Below are 24,794 nucleotides of genomic sequence, written 5' to 3' on the forward strand. Positions count from 1 at the left end.
TCGGCTGGTCTTAGCTGGTCAGGCTGGCTGACTCTATGTCTTCTCTATTTTTCCTGCCACTGGGTGTTGTGACAAATAATGTAAACAATTCCAAGTATACTTAAAATAATCTTCAGGAGCACAGGCAACCATTCAAACAAATTCCTTTTATTTGATATTGCAACCCATTGATATGCTAACAGTAATGTACAAAATTATTAATTGAAATGATTGAAATGCTAAAAAATATAATAGTAACTAAAGGAGAACAATAACAGAATTATAGAGATACATTTTACATTACATTTTTCTTTTCTTTTTTTGACATCTTGTATTTTTTGGGATATGTAATACACTTGCTTCTCCCGCTTCTCTCTCTCCTTTTTCGGGTTCTTTTTGTTTGAGCCAGTCACTGAAGCAGACTTGAAAGATAAATAATTTAGATTATTAATTTGTCACTTTTCAACTAGTAAAACTTAGAAAGTTAATCAACTAATGTAAAACCCTTTTACTAAATTGGCTACGGCTACATAAAGTATATGAATGAATAAATGAATGAATGAATGAATGAAATAACAGATTACCTCTCAAAACTTGCAGCTTGGAGGGTGTCAGGGGAGGCTTTGCAGAATGTTTATTTGTGGGACACTCCTTTCCTGACACACTTCTGCTCTTTAAAGTGTTTGTCCCCCACAGTGCCACAGCTATCTCTTTAACATAGAGAGAATCTTTTGTAGATAAATTAATCTTCTTCCATGCCTCTTCTCTGATCCAAACTTTGTTTCCTATGTGGATCTTCAAGACAAAACATATATGAGCTTCAATTGTATGAAAAAAAAAAAAAAAAAAATCTATATATCTTTTTATGTTCTACAGAAAAAAGAAACTTATACATAATATATTCCAGTTGGTAGCTATAAATGTTGTGACGTTACTCCTACTTTGGCTACCACATAAGAGCTGCATTTTTTTTTACAGATCACAATATTACAAATAAGAAGCTGTATTTTTCTTCCTACAAAGATATCTAGTCATTTCAGTGAGATCTTAACAATTTGTGTGGAACCTTTCAGCATGTGTCAAGCAACTTTAGTCTAGGTAGATGCCATATTTAATTCCAAGTGAATCAAAAATGAGGCTGTGTGGGATATGCATACAGTCAGTTCAAAAGGTTGTACCAGCTAAATGTGCTGGATCTTTTTACTTCATCACCACCCATGTTTTCTAAAGTTGATTTTTTTTCAATATTTCATCAACATAACAGTACATTTAACCGATTGTAAGTGTCTTTTACAGACAGTGTTAGCTGTAGCTTTGATTTAATTAAAAGTCACAATATGTGATGATCATTAGCTTCAATGCAAAACATTAATAACTATGATTGGGACTGCCATATTTACATACATTATAATGAGCAAAATATTGCATTAAAAACGTTGTGAATTTTTGGGTTTAGTTGCTGTGTTTCAGCATGTTTTCCTAGGAGGAGCGCATCCACAACAGGAGTTTCACTATGTAATAGTTGATTACTATTACTAATAGCTCAAGTTAATCTGTGCATGATTTTGTGCAAGTGTAAGTTGTAATATTGTGTTTATTTTGTATAAATATCTAATTTATCATATAGGTTTAGGGGTGTTCCTTCAGCTCTTTAGCTTTAGTGCACGCAGCTCAAACACAACGTTATTTGAAACAGAAATAGGCTACTAAAGATGTTTAATATTACTGTAGTATTAAAATGTTTAAAGGAGCTGTATGTAAGATTGTGGCCAAAACTGGTACTGCAATCACTTTCAAATTACTGTATAGAGCGGTGTATCCCCTCCCCCTCCCCCTGACTCGAGGTTGCCAGATAGGCTGCAGGATCCAGCAGGAACGTAGGCTGCAGTTTGTAGCTGCAGCTGTGGTAACTAGAGCAGAGCTGGCAACCCGGATGCAGAAACACTACTGACTTCGTGATTGGTAGATAGATGGAGGGCGGCGCTTCAGGCCAAAACACAAGATGACAACATCAACATCAGTTGAGGGCTGCAACTTCACTTTTTAAATGACAATATCCTGGCCGTACTACTTTTGTCAGTGATATAAGTATTTGAAATGAACATGATTTCTTATTGTCTAGTGACATATCAGGGCCATTTTATGATTCATTGAAATACATTTCTTACATACAGCTCCTTTAATATTACTGCAATATTAAAGAGTTCAATATGTTTTCAAAAACACCCATTCCTTCTATCCTAGGAGACTCTTGTAGGTAAAAAAAAAATATTGCAGCATCAAGCAATATCTAATGAGTCATATCACAGTAAAATTTTCCAAGTTTTGATTTTAGATTGAGAGAAAACTCTGATTAATCACATGTCCACTGTAGTGGACGTCATGCATCAATTGCTATATTTCAGCTACAATTCATAATTATAATGTGAATATTGTTTTTGAAATTTAAAACTTAAAAACTTAATCTGCAGTGATTTTTTTTTACTGTCAATAAATGTACTTGTATTATTAGAATGTAATTTTCATTGACATCAAAAAGTCATGTGATTACATAATGTATGACACTTGTAATGCATTACTTTACTTGTTAGATCAAAAAGTAATCTGATTTCGTAATGCATGTTATTGTAATGCGTTTTTTTACTCATAACATCAAAAAGTAATCTGATTACATAATGCATGTTACTTGCAATGTGTTTCTTTACTCATAACATCAAAAAGTAATCTGATTACGTAATGCATGTTACTTGCAATGCGTTTCCTTACTCATAACATCAAAAAGTAATCTGATTACGTAATGCGTGTTACTTGTAATGCGTTTCCTTACTCATAACATCAAAAAGTAATCTGATTATGAAATGTGCGTTATTGTAATGCGTTTCTTTACTCATAACATCACAAAGTAATCTGATTACGTAATGCATGTTACTTGTAATGCGTTTCTTTACTTGTTAGATCAAAAAGTAATCTGATTAGGTAATGCATGCTACTTGTAACACATTACTTTACTTGTAACATCAAAAAAGTAATCTGAATGTGTTATGCATGTTACTTGTAATGCGTTACCCCAACACTGATCATTTCAGATGAGATTGAAAAAAACTAGAGATGCACCGATTGATCGGCTGGTGACCGGAATTGGCCGATTTTCACGTGATCGGCCATGACCGGCGACCGGCCGGTCAGTCTGACATATGCCGATTGTATGCCGGTCAAATGCACTCGGGCGCCGCATGATTCACCTTTTGAGCGGTTCGGTCTCATATATGGGATTTTATTTCTGCGCCCCTGAGAGTACGGCGCCACATTTAGAATGTTCAGTGACGTCGCATAACTGCCAGATTCAAACTGTGCTTTCGCGCGTTGGCTGGCGCTGAGCCAGAGTCGGACGCGTTCAGCGCTGTCATATATCACAACTAAGCAGTGTTTTCAGCCTCATAATGTTTATTTTAGGTTTCAGATATTTAAATACACATAAACACGATTAAATCAATACATTAGGAGTTTGTAAAATACACACTAATGTCTGTGGAAGCAGCAATAACAATCTATTCAAATATAATTTGCCGACATGTGTTATTCGTATCAGACAAACATAGTGGAAGTAACTATAAAGTTTACTCTATTCTTCTCAGTTCACCGGCCACTTTCTTGCATTTATTTCGGGAGAAACTGATGAGTTCACGTGCTGTAAATCCGACTGACAGGACAACATTGCGGCGCCGGTTCTCTTACGAGAGGTCTCTCGTATTGCGTAAGGTTAGCTTACGCATCGGGAAAGTCTTCTTTCTTCGAGATCTGAAGCCAAAAAATTATCTGTGGCGAGGGGGGCGTGGTTTTGCTGAGTCTGTAGCGGGAGAGAGAGGACGGAGCAGAGCGGAGCGTAAGTAGGTCAAGTGCAGATGATGAACACCTGTGTCTGATTTCAGTAATTGGCGTGGAGAGACCGGATATAAGCCGGAGAGTGACAGAGAGAGAGAGAGAGAGACGAGCTGGGACCTCGTGCGACGCTGATCCTGCAAGAGACGTCTGAAAAGAGAATTCTGAGTTATTGTTTATATTGCTGTGCATGTGCATGGTGAACGCGCTCTGTGCGCATATTTCTGTTAATACGAAAAGAGTAAATAAAACGTGCGTCCCAGCTCCAGCCGACCCCTGTCTTCTTCCTTCCTTACTATTAATGAACTGAACCGTATCACAGTGGTGCCGAAACCCGGGAAGGAAGAAGATCGCCGCCGCCATGCAGTCCCCGTCAGGTACACCATTTGCGGACATCATCCAGTCGCTCGCCGGTCTTCATCAGGAGCAACACCAACATCTGCTGGCGATCAAGGAGGAGCAGGACAAACGCTTCGAAGCGCTCCTCCGATCCCAGCATGAAGACCGCGAGCTGTTCCGGAGCTGGGTAGACCGGGAGGCTCGGGCCGTCCCCAAGGACAGTACACCTCCTCTGCCGCTCAACAAGATGGGGCCTCATGATGATCCGGAGGCCTTCTTGGGTCTATTTGAGAAGTCGGCAGAGGCCCGGGGATGGCCCACCGGAGACTGGCCAATGCGGCTGATCCCCCTGCTGTCAGGAGAAGCGCAGGTAGCCGCACACCAACTGCCAGTCCAAAACCTCCTGGTCTACCAGGACCTCAAGCGTGCCATCCTGCAGCGGGTCGGTCGGACGCCGGAGCAGCATCGCCAGCGGTTCAGGACCCTGACACTGGAAGAGTCCGGCCGACCCTTCGTGATGGCACAGCAGCTCCGGGACTCCTGCCGCAAATGGTTGATGGCCGACAGTAGCGACGTCGAGGTTATGATCGATCGTGTGGTACTGGAGCAGTTCGTGGCCAGGCTGCCGAGGAAAACTGCGCAGTGGGTCCAGTGCCACCGCCCGACGTCGCTGAAACAGGCCATCCAGCTGGCGGAGGACCAGATGGTGGCGTGCCCAGGGGTCGGCGACCCTCTACCATCTGCCTCTCTCTCTCCCTCTCCCCTCTCTCTCTCCAAACCTGTTCCCCTTCCCAGGACCCGTGGAGGACTCCCGCCGAAACCAGCGCCCCGGTGGAGAGCTGGTTATCCGACGGAGCCATCAGCGATCCCCAGAGTTCCTCCCAGGGGAGGGAGTTCGACCACGGGATTCTTCACCCCGGCCCCTCCAGCACCGCTCTCTCCACGCCAATCGCTTGACCCGCTTCCTGCCGCCAGGGCGGCGGTAAAGTCTGGGCCGGCCTGTTGGCGCTGCGGGGACCCAGGACATTTTATTGATCGATGTCCAGTGATGGAGGTGGGGACATTGATCCGGGTCCCCGACGCGCCACAGGCTGCCCTCGATCAAGCTGGCCTATACCAAATACCAGTGAGTATCAAGGGGGGTACATATCAGGCTCTGGTGGATTCAGGATGTAACCAATCCTCCATACATCAAAGCCTAATTCAACCTAGGGCATTGGATAATAGCCGCGTGGTTAAGGTTCGGTGTGTGCACGGGGAAGTGGTGAGTTATCCTATTTTGCCTGTGGATATTCAATTCAGGGGAGAAAAGCATAGAATAGAGGTGGCAGTTAATCCGCACCTCCGGCATCCGATAATTCTGGGTACTAATTGGCCCTCGTTTAATAAATTATTGGGATATTTATGTTCGGATGCCGCTTGGGAGAAAAGAGAGAAGGGTGGAATAGCGGTTGCACAGTTGGGGGAGGCTGAGCCGGAACCTCCGGAGCCTGTCTCAGGGGAACAGAGCGCTCTGGAGCGAAACATCCTCCATGAGCGTGATGATTTTCCCCTGGAACAGTCACGGGATGAAACGCTGAAAAATGCCTTTGATCAGGTTCGCTCTATCGACGGTCAGCTTCTTCATCCTGAGCAACCACTCTCCTATCCTTATTTTTCAATTTTAAAAGATAAGTTGTATCGGGTGACCCAAGACGCCCAGACAAAGCAAGATACAACCCAGTTATTGATACCGAGAAGCCGTCGGGAAATGCTTTTCCAGGCGGCTCATTGTAATCCAATGGCCGGGCATTTAGGACAAACGGCTACACTAAACCGTCTCATGGCCCGGTTCTTTTGGCCGGGCATTCACGAGAACGTGCGCAGGTGGTGCGCGTCTTGTCGTGAATGTCAGTTGGTGAATCCACCGGCCACCCCAAAAGCACCATTGTGCCCCTTACCATTAATGCAGGTCCCCTTCGAACGAATTGGTATGGACCTCATCGGGCCATTAGAACGGTCAGCACGGGGACACCGCTTTGCATTAGTTCTGGTGGATTATGCAACGCGGTACCCTGAGGCAGTGCCTCTCCGCACTATTTCTGCTAAGAGTGTGGCGAGTGCACTGTTTCAATTAATCTCCCGGGTGGGGATTCCGAAAGAAATCCTCACCGATCAGGGCACGGCGTTTATGTCACGTACTATTCGCGAGCTGTACGAATTACTGGGCATTAAATCGATTCGAACAAGTGTCTATCACCCACAGACAGACGGGCTGGTCGAACGGTTTAATCGCACGTTGAAATCCATGATTCGTAAGTTCGTACAGGAGGACGCCAAAAATTGGGATAAGTGGTTAGAACCCCTCTTGTTCGCTGTACGGGAGGTCCCGCAAGCCTCCACGGGGTTTTCCCCCTTCGAGCTTCTCTATGGACGTCAGCCCCGTGGGGTGTTAGATGTCCTTAGAGAAACTTGGGAGGACGGACCTTCTAATAGCAAAAATGAAATTCAATATGTCATGGACCTGAGAACAAAACTCCACACTTTGGGGCGGCTGTCAATGGAGAATTTGTTACAGGCCCAAGACAAGCAGAGTCGGTTGTACAACAGGGGGGCTAGACTACGTCAATTTGCACCGGGAGATAAAGTACTTGTATTACTCCCTACTTCTAGTTCAAAGTTACTCGCAAAGTGGCAAGGACCCTTTGAGGTTACACGGCGAGTTGGTGATCTCAACTATGAGGTAGTTCGTACGGATAGGGGTGGAGCACATCAAATATATCACCTCAACCTGCTTAAAAAATGGTCGGAGGCGGAGTCAGTGATGCTGGCGACGGTAGTGAGTGGGGAGGAGGATCTCGGTCCAGAAGTGAGATCAAAATCTCAATCCCTCGCTCTGGCCCCTGGAGGAGACCACCTCTCACCCTCGCAGCTCACTGATATAAAATCTATACAAGCAGATTTTGCTGATGTGTTTTCACCCCTGCCTGGCCGAACGAATCTCATTCAGCACCACGTTGAGACTGAGCCGGGCGTGGTTGTTCGCAGCCGGCCGTATAGATTACCAGAACACAAGAAAAAAGTAGTTCAGAGTGAATTAGAAGCGATGTTAGAAATGGGAGTAATAGAAGAATCCAACAGTGACTGGGCGAGCCCGATAGTTTTAGTGCCTAAAACGGACGGCTCAGTACGGTTCTGTGTGGATTACAGAAAGGTGAACGCTGTGTCGAAATTCGACGCGTATCCAATGCCTAGGGTTGACGAATTGCTTGATCGACTCGGCACTGCTCGTTTTTATTCGACACTGGACCTAACTAAGGGTTATTGGCAGATCCCCTTGTCTCCCATGACCAAAGAAAAAACCGCTTTCACGACGCCGTTCGGATTACACCAATTTGTTACCCTTCCGTTCGGGTTGTTCGGGGCTCCGGCCACCTTTCAGCGTCTGATGGACAGAATTCTCCGGCCGCATGCTGCATATGCCGCTGCATACCTAGATGATATCATCATCTATAGTGGTGACTGGCAGCGACATATGCAGCATTTGCGAGCTGTCCTGAAGACGCTGAGAAGGGCTGGGCTCACGGCCAATCCGAAGAAGTGTGCAATTGGGCGGGTGGAAGTAAAATATCTGGGTTTCCACTTGGGTCATGGACAGGTGCGTCCACAAATTGACAAGACGGCAGCAGTTGCGACCTGTCCGAGGCCCAAGACCAAAAAGGAGGTTAGACAGTTCCTGGGGCTGGCAGGTTATTATAGGAGGTTTGTACCTAATTTTTCGGACACTGCCAGCCCGCTGACTGATTTAACTAAAAAGGAAGCACCAGATAGGGTCCAGTGGACGGAGCAGTGTCAGCAGGCTTTCACCCAGATAAAGGCTGCCCTGTGTGGCGGTCCGCTCTTAAATGCTCCTGACTTTTCTCTCCCCTTTATTCTACAGACAGACGCGTCGGACAGGGGGTTGGGCGCTGTCCTGTCCCAGGAGGTGGAGGGTGAAGAGCGGCCGGTGCTGTACATCAGTCGGAAGCTCTCTAAGAGAGAGACGATGTACAGCACCATAGAGAAGGAGTGTTTGGCCATCAGATGGGCCGTTCTCACCCTTCGCTATTACCTCCTGGGGCGGGAGTTCACCCTCTGTTCGGACCACGCTCCCCTGCAGTGGCTCCACCGCATGAAGGATACCAACGCGCGGATCACTCGTTGGTATCTAGCTTTACAGCCTTTTAAGTTCCAGGTGATCCACAGGCCGGGTGTACAGATGGCTGTGGCTGACTTTCTCTCCAGGAGGAGGGGGGGGGAGGCTGCAGACCGGATGGCTCCCCGGCCTGAGTCGGGCGGTGGGGGTATGTGGCGAGGGGGGCGTGGTTTTGCTGAGTCTGTAGCGGGAGAGAGAGGACGGAGCAGAGCGGAGCGTAAGTAGGTCAAGTGCAGATGATGAACACCTGTGTCTGATTTCAGTAATTGGCGTGGAGAGACCGGATATAAGCCGGAGAGTGAGAGAGAGAGAGAGAGAGAGACGAGCTGGGACCTCGTGCGACGCTGATCCTGCAAGAGACGTCTGAAAAGAGAATTCTGAGTTATTGTTTATATTGCTGTGCATGTGCATGGTGAACGCGCTCTGTGCGCATATTTCTGTTAATACGAAAAGAGTAAATAAAACGTGCGTCCCAGCTCCAGCCGACCCCTGTCTTCTTCCTTCCTTACTATTAATGAACTGAACCGTATCACATTATCCTTAATTTTGTATACATTGTCAACGCAGTGCAGCAGCCGACAGACCTAGGCAGTCTGTATAAGCGTGCTCATTGGCTGCTCGGCGGCAACTGCTTAAGCCTATCGGTGAGCGCTCTGAACGCGGCAACCACTGAGGGCGCTTCGCGCCCTCCACACCCTTCTAACCGTCAGAATGGGTGTGGCCAGCGTGTATATATTCAGCGCTCATAGGCTAAAATTCTGATTTTCTTGTCTTCAGCGACGCTCTTCACATCGCTGGATCTTGAGAGCCGCCGCCGTTGAAACCAGCGACCAGCAAGCTTAGGACAGTGCCTGAGGAAGCCGGCCGTCTTCGCCGCCTTCAGCCATCCGTGCCTGCTACGCTATCCGGCGACATATCCTTTACATTATTACTGTTTCTGTGTGTATTCTAAAAGAGCACGAGGCGTTTTTGTAAAAACGCCTCGTTTTTGCGGCTCGTGCCGCGCCCCGCTCAGCAACGGAGACCGCCACCTCTCTGCGCTCTCCGCCTGGGCCGCGGGCACGCCGCCACCGCACTCTCCGAGTGTGAAGAGCTTTCAATGTCGACCCTGCGGGCTCGACTTGAAGCTTTCGACCAAGCTGTCGCTCCGCCTGTCCCTGCCGGGCCGCGCAATAAGATGTGCCGCTCGCAGCGACCACCGGAGACTGTTGTGACTTAGGAGCTCGCCGGAACCTCTCCCTCGAGCTCTCTCTCGCCCTCTCCCTCCCGGCCGCTCAACCGCCGGCTCTCGCCCGCGCCGCCGCCGCGTCAGGAGATGAGGCGAATGTGATAGATACCCGTACTCTCCCTCTGTTCGAGCCGTGCAACTACGCCGCTCACAAGGGATGGCAGAAGCGGACGGTCTTGGAGCGAGTTTCCTCTCCCTCTGTTCGAGCCGCGCAAACTGAGCCGCTCACGAGGGATGGCAGGAGCGGACGGTCTCGGAGCGAGTTTCCTCTCCCTCTGTTCGAGCCGCGCAAACTGCGCCGCTCACAAGGGATGGCAGGAGTGGACGGTCTTGGAGCTCTCTTTACGTTACAAGAAAGCTACTCCGTCCTCACGCGTCACTCACCGGTGAAAGGGGAACAGAGTGTTTTCGTCCCGCCGTGGCCTGGACTATAACCTCCATTTCTCAGTCCCCTCTTAAGTTCAGGCGACTGGAATTGTTACTATTGCAGTATACGAGCCTGTTATAAATACACGCTCGCCTGCAAGCAAACGCCATCACAAGACATGATGACGCTAACCGAGTACTAATGTATTCTCCCCTGTGGCTCAGTGGCGGAATCCTAGACTGTCAAGCCCGGGTCTCTGGCGCGCACGCTGAACGCTGCTCGTGACCGTCCGCTTTGTCAAAGCGTTCGCTTCTCCGAGCTCGCGGCCAGTTTTTCTTACATACAGAAAACAAGCCCGCTCTCTCCCTCGTTGGGCCGCGCAGATTGCGCCGTTCAAGGGATGACAAAGCGGACGGTCACGAGCAGCGTTCAGCGTGCGCGCCTCACTCACCGGCGAAAAGAGAAGAGAGTGTGTTAGTCTCGCTACGGCTGGACAACCGCCAATCCTCACACATTTCTCAGTCCCCTCTTAAGTTCAGGCGACTGGAAATATTACTATTGCAGTAAACGAGCCTGTTTTAAACACACGCACGCCTGCAAACAAACGCCGACGCGACACATGAGGTCGATTTTTATATGCTCGCGCTAACTGAAAGCTAATGTGTTTTCCCCTGTGGCTCAGTGGCAGAATCATACGCTTTCATGCGGGAGATCCGCGTTCGATCCCAGCTCTCGGGGCAGATAAAAATTTATGCTGCTTGCTTCTCCGAGCTCGCGGCCAGTCTTTCTTACTTACAGAAAGCGAACCCGCCTCTCGCACCACACCTTCTCAGGGTGCTCGAGTATTTTTGAGCGTCTAAACACGAGAGAAGAAAAGACGGTTAAATCCCACAGCCCTGCGGCTGGACCACCGTCGAAGCTTTACGCTCTGTCAGTCCCCGTTGCCACGGCTACTGCAGCTGTTTACCTCGCAGTCAACGAGCCGGTATATCTACCCGCTCGCCTGCGCGCATCCGCCGTTCTCACGGCAACCCAGAGAAATTTCAAAAGAGCATAATGTCTGGTTGCACGGCTGACGCCGTATGTGTTTCTAGTACAGTGAATGTGCCCACGTTTGTGCTCACCCCTGTACACAAGCACTATACATCCCGTGTCTCTCACAGAGCCCACTCTCATGAAGCAGGCAAAAGCCACTTTAATGTTAAAAGTAGGTCACGTGTCCACTTCTCCGTGCCCACACCTACTCACTGCCCGCTCTGTCACACGGCCTCGCACGACCGGTCATGTTTTAAATGTAAGTCCTGTGCCCGCCCTCGAGCGCTCACACATACTAACTAACATTTTCGCCCCGACGCCGACATCGCGCCTCACACTATATGTTCCCCGTCCAAAGCCACCGGGACACTGTGTGTAAAACGGCCAGCTATCGCTACGTGCGATCCGCCGTATCTAAGCACCAAGAGCGCGCGCGCCGCGCCCGCCCCTGAATGTAAGTCCTGTGCCCGCCCTTGAGCGCTCACACATACTAACGAACATTTTCGCCCCCGACGCCGCCATCGCGCGTCGCGCCTCACAATTTATGTTCCCCGTCTAAAGCCACCGGGACACTGTGTGTAAAACGGCCAGCTATCGCTGCGTGCGATCCGCCGTATCTAAGCACCAAGAGCGCGCGCGCCGCGCCCGCCCCTCCGTTTCGAGCTCTCGAGCCCGCGATGCGCGGCGATCGGAGCCCGGAGGCCATTCTGCCCCTGGCTGCACACGCAAAAGCGTGGGAAGCTATTCCAGGCGCATCAGAACGGGTGCTAAGCACAGTAAAACAGGGCTATACTCTGCAGTTCGCTCGCCGCCCTCCGCGCTTTCAAGCGCGTATCGAGACCAGAGTGAATGGGGAAGTAGCACATCTACTTCGAGCAGAAATAGCTACACTTCTGTGCAAAAGGGCAATAGAACCGGTTTCCCCTTCCATGAGCGAGTCGGGCTTTTACAGCCGTTATTTCCTCGTTCCCAAGAAGGACGGAGCTCTCAGACCAATTTTGGATCTGAGACGTTTGATCAAGGCTCTTATGAGAAGACCGTTCAAAATGCTCACAACCAGACAAATTCTCGCGCAAATTTGCCCGAGGGACTGGTTTATATCTCTCGATCTAAAAGACGCGTGCTTTTCAGATCCAGATAATACCCCGTCACAGGCCATTCTTGAGATTCGCCTTCGACGGTCAGGTATATCAGTACACGGCCCGCCTGTCGACACAGCGCGCGCGCTGCATTCGACGCCTGGCCGCGTCCCTCCGGCCGGGCAGCACCGTACCTCTCAAAACATTTCAGAGGTTACTGGGTTGTATGGCCTCAGCCGCAGCAGTGCTTCGGCTGGGTCTTTTACGAATGCGCCCGCTACAACGCTGGCTGAATGCCCGAGTGCCTCACAGAGCATGGGCTTCCGGCGGTATTCGCATCAGAGTGACTCAGAGCTGCGTTTCAGCTCTGAAGCCCTGGTTAGCGGCCGACTGGTACCAGCGGGGAGTGACAATGGGAGCTATCTCACACCGCAAAGTTATCTCGACGGACGCTTCCACCTCAGGCTGGGGCGCTCTGTTCGAGGGCAAACCGGCTTTTGGCCTATGGTCAGACCGGGAAAAATGCCTCCACATAAACTGTTTGGAGATGATAGCGGTCGAGAACGCGCTCAGGCGCTTCCTCCCATTCATACGGGATCACCATGTGCTAGTCCGCTCGGACAACACGTCCGTGGTATCCTATGTGAACCGACAGGGCGGTGTCAGATCCAGGAATCTGTGCAGGCTGACAGAACGCCTTCTCGTGTGGGCTTACCGCTCGCTGCGCTCGCTGAGAGCCGCGCACGTGCCGGGCCACCTGAATGTCGGTCCAGACAGACTGTCCAGGGACAACATTCCCCCGGGAGAATGGTCTCTGCACCCCCAGACAGTCCAGTTTCTCTGGCGCCTATTCGGCAGAGCGGAAATCGACCTCTTTGCGTCGAAAGACAATGCTCAATGCCCGAAGTTTTATTCGAAGAGCGAGGACGCGCTGTCCCAGACATGGCCCAGCCTCCCGCTGTATGCTTTTCCTCCGATCTCCCTGTTGCCACAGGTCATTTCGAGGATCAGAGAAACGCACCACTCAGTGCTGCTTATAGCCCCGCGATGGGAAAACCAAACTTGGTACCCAGAGCTAGTGAGGCTGTCGCACTCACCCCCATGGCCGATCCCGGTGAGAAAGGATCTCCTCTCCCAAGCCGGTGGATCGATCTGGCATCCCCATCCAGAGCGCTGGTCGCTGCATGCATGGGTGATCAACGGATACCCGTTGACCTGTCAGAAGGGGTCGTGAACACGATCACACAGTCGAGAGCCCCCTCCACGAGACGGCTCTACGCGTCTAAGTGGTCGGTGTTTTCTAAATGGTGCGCTACTAAAAACTTGGATCCGCGCGCATGCGGGGTCCCGCGGGTGCTCTCCTTCTTACAAGAGCTGTTGGAAAAGGGCAGATCCCCTTCCACGCTCAAAGTATATGTGGCCGCTATTGCAGCGTTCGCTGAGACGACGCGCGGCCGGGCAATGGGAAGGAATGAGCTCATTATCCGCTTCCTCAGAGGAGCTAGACGGATGAATCCCCCGCGGCCCCCCTCGGTTCCCTCGTGGGATCTGTCCTTGGTCCTAGCGGCCCTAGAGGGCTTTTCCCTTTGAACCGCTTGAATCCGCGGATCTAAAGTATCTGTCGCTTAAAACCGTTTTTCTGATAGCTCTGTCTTCAGTCAAACGAGTGGGTGATTTGCACGCGCTATCTGTTAGCCCTGCATGTCTTGAGTTCGGGCCGAATGACTCGAAAGTCATTCTCAGACCGAGACACGGTTACATCCCCAAAGCGATTGGAACCCCGTTTAGGGCACAAGTTATGTCCCTCTCGGCTCTGCCAGCATCCAACAGTGGGGACAGTGATAACCTCCTATGCCCTGTCCGGGCGCTGAGAGTTTACATCACGCGCTCCGCCACTTTCAGGCGTTCAGAGCAGCTCTTTGTTTCCTTCGGCAGACGCACCAAGGGTCTTGCCGCCTCGAAGCAGAGCTTGTCCAGGTGGATAGTGGACGCGATAGCAGCAGCTTATGCCTCCAGACACCTGCAGTGCCCTCTGGGCATCAGAGCCCACTCCACTAGAGGCATGGCCTCATCGTGGGCCTGGTCCAGCGGAATTTCTAATCACGGTATTTGTATGGCGGTGGGCTGGGCCTCCCCGTCAACATTCGTGAGGTTTTATAACCTGGAAGTTCCTGCCCTACAGGCAAAAATACTGTCAGCATAAGTGACATGTATGCTCTGCCCATTTCTCGTGTGCAGACTACGTTCATATGCTGGCGCTATTCTGGTACTATACTCAGGGTGAAGTGTTTGACTCAGACCGGCTGATCCGCTCTGTTTCCTATTTCCCGTTACGCGCTGTTGTCGGTGCTGGCCCGCGCTGCTGGCCGCCCGTATTATTCTCTGTCGCGCGGGAATTTTTCCCTTCATGTGAGACCGACTATGTCGTTTTTCTCCTACCCTTATGAGTGCTTATGTACTGTATGGGCGCACTCTGCCGGCCCTACTGTTTGTACTGTTATATGTTTATAGACCGGCCGCGCCGCTCTATTTCATATGCTGCATGAAGTGCCTGTACTGCGCTGGCCCGTCTCTCCGACCGGCCACATTTCCCAGCAGAGTGTTTTCCCCGGTTTCCCTGGGATTCATGGGCTGGATGCTCGGCGCACACGGCGTTGACAAAGGGTTCCCGATGCGTAAGCTAACCTTACGCAATACGAGAGACCTCTCGTAAGAGAACGTACTCGGTTACTAATGTAACCTCGGTTCTCTCTAGAAGAGGGAACGAGTATTGCGTAACCTGCCGTGTCGCGCCACGAGCTTTTGCGCTTCAGACTGCGAAAACCAGAATTTTAGCCTATGAGCTCTGAATATATACACGCTGGCCACACCCATTCTGACGGTTAGAAGGGTGTGGAGGGCGCGAAGCCCTCCATTGGTTGCCGCGTTCAGAGCGCTCACCGATAGGCTTAAGCAGTTGCCGCCGAGCAGCCAATGAGCACGCTTATACAGCCTGCCTAGGTCTGTCGGCTGCTGCACTGCGTTGACAATGTATACAAAATTAAGGATAATTTTTTGGCTTCAGATCTCGAAGAAAGAAGACTTTCCCGATGCGTAAGCTAACCTTACGCAATACTCGTTCCCTCTTCTAGAGAGAACCGAGGTTACATTAGTAACCGAGTACGTTTTTAACGACCAAACACACTCACTTACACGTAACGTTATTTGAGAATCGGAATATCAGATAGGCTAGTTGATGACATGGTAAGTAAGTTTGCGAATATTTTGAATAAAAAAGGAAAAGCGAAATAAAAGCGACACATCTGTCATACAGTATTATTGTGGCTGCGGTGTATCGCGTGACGCGTCGCCATGGAAACATTAAAGGGAACGTTGGCCTTGAAAAAACTCACTCTAGGGGTGGGGGTGTCAGTTAGAATATTTTAAACTTGAAAGGGTTAAAGTAAAGATCGAAAATAAATATTTGTGTGTGCTGTAAAGTGATTAGAAAAAAATGAAATCAGAATTGGCTAAAATCGGTATCGGCAGGTCAAACTCAATGAAAAATCGGAAATCGGAATCGGCCTAGAAAACTGTAATCGGTGCATCTCTAAAAAAAACGTATCGCTAGGTTTTCTCAGAGGAGGGCTATGATAGAAATGTGCATGTCCATCTTGAACATGATAATTCTGATTAGCTAATAAGGGTAAATCTCCATACTCTGGTGCACTGGAAGGAGCATCTGAGTGGTTTCCACAGTTGTACCTTGACAGGCTGTAGAAAATTCTGATGGAATCACATCCTCATGTTCTGATATCAAAGATACGCTAAGTGCAACTTGTATGAAGTTGTATGAAGCCTTTGCAATATTTTGCATTTATATTTTTTTGTATATATTTTATAGTTTTCACATGATTTGATATAATTGTATTGATTAGTTTGTTAAATTCACATACTTTATCTGTTTGATTATTGTCTTATATTTAATATAGTATATCTTAAGTTTAAACCATAACCGCATGCTGTCCACTCAAGTGGACATCTGAAGATCTCTTTGAAAAATTTGTAAAAAAATAAAATAAAAATCAATTCTTGTTTTTCATGCCCTAAGAGCAATAAAAACATAGGAAAAAAATCCTGATTGGGGTTATCATAATTCATGCATGAAAGGGTTAAACACAACATAAATGTGAACCACTGTCTTACCATGAATATTTTTGCACGTGAATCTCAAGATTCAATGAAAAATAAAATTTGTCATGGTGATTACATAGGTATGAATTTAAACTAATTTGCATATCGTGACGTTACTGACTGGGTCAGAATCAAGAAAGAAGCCACTAGATATCAACTAAAGTGGATTTTCAGAGGGAAACAAATAAATTAAAGGAGAACTCGGCAACTCTAGCGAACTCTAGTCACTTCTTCGCTGATTTTCCCTTTTGTTGTCGCATGTTTTCCCCACGAGCTCCCCCTACAGCTGTGGGGGGGGCGTATATTTCACAACACGGTCGTAAAAAACTCACTTGCGGCGGCCTCCTCCCCCTCTCTACCGCTGCTCATGTGCGTTTGTTTTGATCAGAGCAAGCCAACTGTATCGTGTGGAGCTATGTCTACCGAGGTGGGTAATCTGGTAATACATCATACATGCGTGTGTGTTTATGTCGAATTGCCGTAAAGCAATTCGTGTTTCGCGCTCGTTCTCGCTTCTCACGAGACTTCCAATTTCTATCTTGCCGGGACGGCAGTCCCCAAGTTGCAAGGTTGGTTTTCCGCCTGGGAACGCTGGGGGGAGCGGGGAAAGTCACCAATATCACCAGAACAGGTTGTTTAACCATCCAAATGATTTCTAGACAGTTTTATTAAGTTAAAAAAGTTACCAAGTTCTCCTTTAAATTGACTTTAGAATTCACAAAATGACAGTTAATTGCATTAACATGCAATGTAATACCTATGAAAAAAAACATGTTAATGTGTTACATTAACAATGCATCTCTATTTAGTTTTTCACCGATGTCTAGGGGCTGTTTACACCAGGCCACTTCATGCGTTTTCTCAGATCGGATTGCTGTCTGATTTATCAAAACGATTCCATTTACACCTGGTTACATCAATGTGTGTGTTTTTTTTTTTTTTGCGGATATAAAATCCAATCTTCAATTCCCGCTATATGCAGATTTAATGGAGTGCACGTCACCGAAAATCAACAGTTATGAGATGCATTATTTTATTGATCATCAGCTAAAATTTCTGAATCAAAGGCCGCAATAAGAGAAGGCAGAAACAGCCCAGGTAAGATCATTTAGTTTCTTTACATTTAATGAAGATGATTGTGTGTTAAGCATCAGTGACTTACTTTCACTTTGATTTGCGATAGTTTGCACGTTGGCTTGATGAATAGATGCTCAGCTGCTCATCTGCGGCGATGCGTGTTGCAGTAGCGTCGTCATATCTGACTATAACATTACGTATAGCCAGAGATGGCAAAAGTACTCACTTCTCGTACTCAAGTAGAAGTACAGATACTTGTGTTAAAAAATACTCTGGTAAAAGTAGAAGTACTGATTTAACTTCTTTACTCAAGTAAAAGTAACAAAGTACAGGCTTGGAAATTTACTTAAAGTATAAAAGTAAAAGTAGCCTTGCGAATGATAACCATTTTTTTTTATGCAAAGCTACCTGGACCACACAAATGAAAAAAGAGTGCAAGCTGAGAAACTTAAGTGGATATGGAAAAAAGGTTCTTTATATGCCATTGCCTAACGTTACATTTTAAATGGATGTCTGCCAATCGGCCTAAAACATCACATAGCCTATATGATTATTGTGACAGAGACTCATCCAGGTTAATGAGATTCTGACGGAGTAGCAAGATATGAATTCAATTGTGAATTCAATTGTGATTCTGTGAGAATTCACAGACCCAGTTTCTCTTTTTTAATCTTCCCCTTAAAGGAGAACTCTTGTCAATTTTAACATTGAGCTAATTTTTTTGTAAATTTGGAGTGCTGTCAATACAGAGAACAACGACAAAAATCGGTGTTGCCTACACCATGTTATCCTCTTTTTAAAATTTGCACCCTGTTGACTTCAATGGGGCAAGTTTTAAACCTGCTTTTAGCCTCTTAACATCCTTGATGTGTCATTACGATTGTCGAGTTCACGCGCATAGGTTTAGTTACCTATGATCACGCGCGTGAACTCGACAATCGACTACTTTGGATTTCGACCGAAAACAGGATGTAAATACAGGTATTTGCGCTGGCTTAAATAACATCATTTTTATTCATATCTTTCACATCTACTGCAGTCAGATTCACCCGTGTTCACTCTGAAGGAATCACTCAACATGGCTGGGCACTTGTAATGACACATCAAGGATGTTAAGAGGCTAAAAGCAGGTTTAAAACTTGCCCCATTGAAGTCAACAGGGTGCAAATTTTAAAAAGAGGATAACATGGTGTAGGCAACACCGATTTTTGTCGTTGTTCTCTGTATTGACAGCACTCCAAATTTCCAAAAAAATGAGCTCAATGTTAAAATTGACAGGAGTTCTCCTTTAACATTTAAAGTAGGGATGGGGCCGATCCGATCCAGTATCGGTATCGGGACCCGATACCAGCATAATTCACGTATCGGATTTTCCCGATCCAACCTGCGGAGATATCCGATATCCATGAATCATGTCTGCGCTTTAACGTTGTCTGCTGAAATCCAAAAGTGATTCCCGCCGGCTAGTCTGCTAGCTGGCTGCAAACTGCGGAATGGATTTCCTGAACGGAGGCGCGGCTCAATGAGACACAGGGTTATGAGACACGCTCCCGCTCAGGAAATCCATTCCGCAGTTTGCGGCTAGCCAACAACGTCCGCTGTGTGGAAATACTTAACTTACTGGAAACACCGCAGAGCAAGACAGCAAAATGCAATGTTTGCGAAGCCGTAATTCAGAGCTCTTTTAAGCTCCCTCGCGTCGTACAACACAACGAACTCAATCAAACATTTAAAAAAGCACCACGTTACTGTGCGTTCCCACCAAACGCGAATAGCGCGTCAAATTCTCGTCTACCGCGTCTAGTTGGACGCTTGAATATTTTGAATCCATTCGCGCGTCCAGAGAAAAATTGACGCGCATAAAAAGCAAACGTTTGAAGCGAAATTGGCGAATGAGGCGAAATCCGTTTGTCTGTTTGCAAGATGCTGATGTTGATCGAGCATTCATCGAGAGATTTAACGTTACCGCATCGGAGCGAGGATCACCCTTCAGATAGTGTGTGTGTAAGATGTTTACACTTGCACTTTTCTTATATTTCAACACTCAAGTATTTGACTTTTTGGGAACGTAATAAATATTGACATGACAATAAATTTGAAACCCTTACAGTCAGGCCCGTCGCGACAAGGCAAGCAAACCAAGCAATTGCTTGGGGCCCCGAGCTGGCCTGGGGCCCCAAGACAACGACTGGTTAAGAATAAAATGCAACGACAAACTGTGTGAGCGCCCCTTTGATAGTCAATGCAGTAAAGTGCAATGACACTGTTATCGGGATCCCCCTCAAGGGGCCCCTCTCAGTAGTCGCTGACAGCAGCCAGCCAACCACGTGATCTCTGCTGCCGGCAAAATACAAAAACTCCTCGGCAGTCATCATGAAGCGGAATTATGCTTCAGGAAGCCAGAAAAGAATGAAGAGAAAGGAAGAGGAGGATAAGAAAAAACAAGATAGTGGTAAGTAGGGGTGTAACGATACACGTATTCGTATTGAACCGTTCGGTACGAGGCTTTCGGTTCGGTTTTCGGTACGCATTTTCAAACCGAACGGTACGTTGGACCATTTTTCCTGCCGACCAAAGTTTTGTTATTTCAAATGTAGGCGCGTTGCGCGTGGCAAGCGCGCTCATAATGTAGAGACGCCGGCGCGACCACAACATTGCCCAACATCAAATGGCAAACGTAATGCAAGCGAAACGAAACTGCTCGTTATTGTGTGGTTGACGGACCGTTTATCAGTTTGGACCAGTGCAGCGCGAGCCGATCTTGATCAAGCGACACTGTCACTACACAGCGCTAATAAGAGATCCAGTAAAGAAAGCATTTGAATTCGCCACAGAAGTAATAACATCGCTGCTAGATCTAGTGAGAAACATTCACATAGTTTGGCAGGAATAGGCTATAATGCCTTCAAGTAACATTACGTCGGTTTTATTTTGACATCATGAATACAATGCCCTCAAATGTTAATCTGAACTAAAATAAACATTTGTTTATAACTACTACAATATTACATTTCATTTTTTCCAAGGAGCTTTTTTGTTTTATATGCTCCTAAGAAGAGTCAATTATAGCTCCAGAATTGCTCAAAGTAAAAAAAAATCATATTTTATGATGTTAGTTTTAATTTAAAAAAAAAAGAAAAATAAATAAATCAAGGAAATTTCTCTGGCATTTCTTTCTTTTTGCTGTATCGAAAACGTCCCAAACCGTAACACAAGTGTATCGTATTGAACCGAACCATGAATTTTGTTACACCCTAGTGGTAGCCTAAGTGATAAATTACACTGGATAAAATAGCTCCACTTGTCTTGTACAAATAATGGAATTTTGCAGCAGGTAGGCTAGAAAAAATATGTTTATGTTAGCTACCTGCCTGACGGCAAATGCTGCTTGTAACAAACAGGTAGTGCAACTTTTTTTTTCGAACGGACGGAATATGGTTACATATTATAATGTTTTTTATTGGGGGGGCCTCCATGTCCAGTTTGCTTGGGGCCCCCAAATTCCTTCAAATGGCCCTACTTACAGTTTTGCATATTTGTTTTCAGAATGGGATTTTTCCTGTTAACAGGATTTCCTGTTTTTCTGACTTCCTTTTTTGACCTTATTCTTACTTCAAGTTGCCTTTTGGGACATACATACGTACTTTAAGTTACATATCATACTTGCCTGTTGAGAGAAGTTTATTTCAGCATCATATAAAATAAACAATAATGATAATAATAATATTAAAGCAAACACAGCTCTGGTATCGGAATAGTATCGGTATCGGCCGATATCCAAATTCAGGTATCGGGATCGGATCGGAAGTGAAAAAATGTGGATCGGTGCATCCCTAATTTAAAGGAATCTACATATAGGCTATGTAATGATTTTTTCCGCGAATGAATGCCGCCGAATCTGTCGAGTCGTCTTGTAGTGATGGGTCAAGTGTGCAACGTATATTCCCATTCATTTGACCGTGCCATTCCCATTCCCAAACCCTTCCGTTCCCTTTAGTTACTGTTGCTATGTCCGACAAGCGACGCCGCTCTTACGCCACACCATGTTCTCACACACTTAAACACACATCGCGGAGCAAAGAGGACACTGACAAGGGGCTGAGAGACAGGACAGACCAGGCTATTTTTTTATATGAAACAAATTCTCACCTTTCAAATTTGGTCATTTTTTAAAGAAATGTAAACCATAAATACCGTTTTGTGTCTCTTTAATGTGTCGTGACAGATCGCTGTAGAGCCTCAGTTAAAGCTGCTCGTGAACCGATCATCTCTTCCTTCTAGTTAATTTATAGCATCAAATAAACATGAATGAACATAATAGGGAATGATGTTTTTACGCGAAAAGACGTCGGTACACTTCATTTTTCAAGTTTAAATCCTCCAATGTTAATCTACTAACTCTCCTGACTGCTTTGTCAGACAAAATGGCGGATTATGATTGGTCACATCGCCTGTCAATCATACTCCCTGTGAAGGGTTGATGACGCAAAAATAATAACGACTCCACTGAAATTATTTGAAACTAAAGTAACGAGCCAATTTTTTAGAATAAAAAAAGTAGAAAGTACCGATATTCATGTTAAAATGTAAGGAGTAAAAGTAAAAAGTCAGCACAAAAATAAATAGTAAAGTAAAGTAAAAATATCTGAAAAATCTACTTGAGGACAGTAACGAAGTATTTGTACTTTGTTACTTCCCATCTCTGCATATAGCCTATAACACACTCTCACATGTTTATTTTTTAATAAACCATATTCAACAACATATAAAAATGAAATAATCTTTATAGTAATTTGATAAAGCCGCAGTCATCATTACCAAGCGCGAACCATTGACAGTGAATGAAACGAAGCGAACTTAGCCTGCAGGCCATAGTGTGACATGCGTAAACCAATGGTGTAAACATAATCATAGATGACACGCCACGGGTTTTTATTTAAAAGAAAGTATTTATATTCACAATACTTAATAACTAATATTATTTTTATTGCATTTGTATTAGTTGTTTGAAGAGTTAAAAGAAAAATCGGTCGGTCTTAACGCAAGTTTACAACCGGCAAGTTGGTTGGACTAAAAGGGAAAAATAAATAAATAATTGGGTCGGTACTAAATTGACAGAGTCGGTCGGGTTACGGCAAACAAATATTTAAAGATTTTAACATTTTTTATGGATGGCGTGAGATACAATTTGCAAGACAATGTATTTAATAAATAGTGCGTGTAATTTCTTCAGTACCGTCAGCAGAACTGATAACGTCCAAGCTTATCGATACTGCGGTCATCCATAATTTGGCCCCAGGGCCCATTTAATACTGGGTTTCAGTACCCATGCCTACATATGGGTGTGTGCATATGGATGAAAGCCTGTTGTGTTCGGTCTCTTGATTTGTGATAGCTAGCAGCTATTGTGAAACTCACCTTCTTCATCTACTGAGTGTGGATGGCATCAAGGTCTTGTCCTGAAGAATCACAGGGCCAAACGCTAGGGATTATATCTCATCTGATAACAAGAGCATAGCCATAAGTTTAAGAACTCTAATGATATCTTTAGCCCCTGATATTGCATTGGGGATATCAATTCAAACATTTTAAAGGCTAAGAGTATGAGCCATGAGTAAGCTGGCCAGATATCTGTGAAAAATAACTTGCATGCATGAATCACATTTAGCATTTAAAAGTAAAAAAAAAATGCAGTATTTATCAGTAAAAAATACATACAAATAAATAAATACCCCTGAGTATGGTGTCTGTCTCACTGGCCAACATAACTCAAAACAGACCTAGAGAAATAAAATAAAATATACCAATGACCATGATATCCTGTTATCATAATAGTTAAATAAATTATTATAACTACGACCATTATATCATTATATTTGTCGCCTATTATTTAGCCTACAGGCTTCTCAAGGACAATCACACTGAAAAAACCTGGGGTTAATGATTTTAAAATGACTTCTTTCAAAAGCATAAATCTTACAGACCCCAAACTTTTGGACAGTAGTGCATTGTATATTTGAGGTGGTTTTGCTTACTAGTCATATGGTTCATAGCCGTGGAGATTTTCTTTTGCTGTGTGTCAGTTGATGATGTTTCCCGTTTCCATCTGCTCTCGCGCAGCGCGCTCGCTCCAGTGTTTGAATCATAGACAGTAAAAGAAATGGACACAGCGACCCCATTGGATTCAACGGAGACAAAGTGAAGCCAATTAGAAACTCTTACTTCCTGGGGGTCGAGCGTACTGCGCAGACTTAAACTGAGCTTGACGACGTAGATGTGACGTGAGCAAACCGTCTGTCTTCTAGTAGCTGTGCCAAGAGAAATCTGAATCATTCCCTTCCGAGACTTGCAGAGACGGTGAGTGTGAGTAGGAGGTGTCCATGAGCTAGGAGCAGGAGAAACTTTTAGTAGGTGTTTTGATTAATTACTTTGTCATTTTGCCTCCACGTCCTCCCGATTGCCCGCGAGCTTCTCCTCCTGTCCATACGGTAATTTTCTACTGTGCGACAGAGAGTCGCGTGGCTATGACGCAATCGTTAGCCTATTTTTACAAAAATTGCTTCTACGGGGCCATAACGTAAGCTACAAGGTAATGAAGCCTTTTATACATTTTCGTGTTTCTTTAGAAATAAATAATGGACAAATGGAGTCTTTAAACGCCTCAGATGTGAAGTTATTCGCTGTCAAAGTGACGCCAAAATGAATGGGAGTCAATGGGATGCTAACAGCAGGAGGGGGTCCGCTAGCCAATGGCGGCGCCCGGGGGTACCTTCAAAATAATAGAAATCCATGCCCCCCTGGTTTGAATGCGAATGTTCGAATGTCTTCTTTTTCTTCTTCTTCTTGTGTTTAATGGCGGTTGGCAAACCATTTAACGGTGCATTACCGCCACCAACTGGACTGGAGTGTGGAACGAGAGATTAAGCAGGAAAAATAAATAAATAAATAAATAATAATAATAATAAAAATAATAATAAAAAATAAAAATAAATAAATAAATAAAAATACTTATTAGACTCAGATTCTTTTAATTAATTCAGTTTCTTTAAGAAACCTAATTATATAACAGTATATCTGACCTGCTGTTTTCCCCAAGAGACCTGACAATGAGACGTCATGATGTTTTGCCTTCCGTAGTGCCTGAAAGAGGTGCTCCCTATTAATATTGTATTTCCTACACTGAAGAAGAACATGTTCCACTGTTTCTGGTTGATTACAATAAGTACATTTCCCAGTTGGGTGCTTACCTATTTTATACAATGAAAGGTTTAGACCTGTATGACCTATTCTCAGACGAGTTATTAAACTTTCTTCCCTCCGTTTCCAGCCCACCATCCTCCCAGCACCAACCTGTCTCTGTACATTATATAAATGCCTTCCAGTTTCACTGTTATCCCAATACCCCTGCCAAACAGACTGTGAATACTTCCTGATAATTGACTTGGCTTCTTCTTTATTTAATGG

General features: G+C 45.8%; 1 long non-coding RNA gene across 1 annotated transcript; it reads right to left on the minus strand.

Annotated features, from left to right (window-relative positions):
• Positions 1-126: 126 nt before the first annotated feature.
• On the minus strand, positions 127-24,181 carry LOC307147119. The gene is made up of 5 exons (XR_013819223.1): positions 23,366-24,181; positions 23,063-23,110; positions 22,749-22,830; positions 564-774; positions 127-401 (listed from the first exon to the last, which is right to left on the minus strand). It is a non-coding gene; the product is annotated as an uncharacterized lncRNA (long non-coding RNA).
• Positions 24,182-24,794: the final 613 nt, after the last annotated feature.

Source organism: Squalius cephalus (genome assembly GCF_949319135.1).
Source record: "Squalius cephalus genome assembly, chromosome: 2".
Lineage (NCBI taxonomy): Eukaryota > Metazoa > Chordata > Actinopteri > Cypriniformes > Leuciscidae > Squalius > Squalius cephalus.